This window comes from Cetorhinus maximus, chromosome 21 (genome assembly GCF_964194155.1).
Source record: "Cetorhinus maximus chromosome 21, sCetMax3.hap1.1, whole genome shotgun sequence".
Lineage (NCBI taxonomy): Eukaryota > Metazoa > Chordata > Chondrichthyes > Lamniformes > Cetorhinidae > Cetorhinus > Cetorhinus maximus.
Genome location: NC_135899.1, coordinates 29,473,312 through 29,474,393, shown reverse-complemented (window position 1 = coordinate 29,474,393; position 1,082 = coordinate 29,473,312). Strand labels below are relative to the sequence as shown.

Genomic DNA, 1,082 nt, shown 5'->3' with positions numbered 1-1,082 from the left:
AGTGAAGAGGCTGTTTTTACTCAATCTCCCCTTGTAGTTCAGCCATGTCATCCCGGGAGTGAATCCAGGGAGCTTTCATTACACCACCACTGATGCAAGTATTTCCTTCTCAAGGGAAGATTACACTTGCGGTGAAGTTCATTTGTGTTCTTATCAAAGCCCAATGAAATTGCAACAACTTCTTCATAAATTCCGAGTTGTTTGCAATAAAGGCTGACACAACATTTGCCTTCAGAATTGCTTGTTATCGTTGGAAGGCGAGCTTGTCTGAATCTTGCACTCCGACATTAATTTCGTCTCAGATTTCCAGCATCCGCAGTATTTTGCTAATAACTATGACATTCAAAATCGTCGCAAAGCCGTAATTTATTATTCTCTCCTGACCATCGCGTTTTGCTTCTAAACACCATCCATTTCTTCAGTAAATCATTCAGGTTTCTTTCTCTCCTCTTCACCTATTTCGAACTGGCCGCCTCTCTGTTATCGGTTTATGGATCACTGTAATGTCGAGGAATCATAACGGTGCGAAGCATGTGGCGCGGTGGCCAAGTGGGAAGGCGTTGGTCTCGTAAACCAAAGATCGCGGGTTCAATCCCCGTCCGTGCCTGTAAACAGATTCTGGGCTGCGATTTCTGCTCTCGGCGTTTCCTCTACTGCACACGCTTGTTAAAGGTGCAATTTTGTATCCACAATGTTTGGCAGTGCCTCCGTTACAACTGCTCAATTGCCCTTCCTTTTAAATGGGAAGAAATAAATAAACTGAAATACATCACATTTAGTTCCTGGTTCTCATCTACCCATTTTGCATGTTTTACTCTTTCTTTGTTTCAGAGGTTTCTACAGTTCCAGACTTGATTGCAGGATGGTCTGCTCCCTCCCTGATGTCAAAAGTAACAACTGCAAACTGCCGATTAGATAGATAAAGTGCTGTTCGAAGACCGTACGGTAAGCTTTACCGGATATTACATGTTCAGAAGTATGTACGTTATTTGAGTCAAAGACACTATTGGAACAGCTGGGAGGTACTACTTACGCATCACACCGTGTGAAGCGACATTTACTTTGTGGCGATTTCACCGGTG

At 43.3% G+C, this 1,082-nt stretch overlaps 1 non-coding gene across 1 annotated transcript; it reads left to right on the top strand.

Moving 5' to 3' along the window:
* The first annotated feature begins 535 nt into the window (after window positions 1-535).
* On the top strand, window positions 536-607 carry trnat-cgu (transfer RNA threonine (anticodon CGU)). The gene has a single exon. It is a non-coding gene; the product is annotated as a tRNA-Thr (tRNA).
* The last annotated feature ends 475 nt before the right edge of the window (window positions 608-1,082 follow it).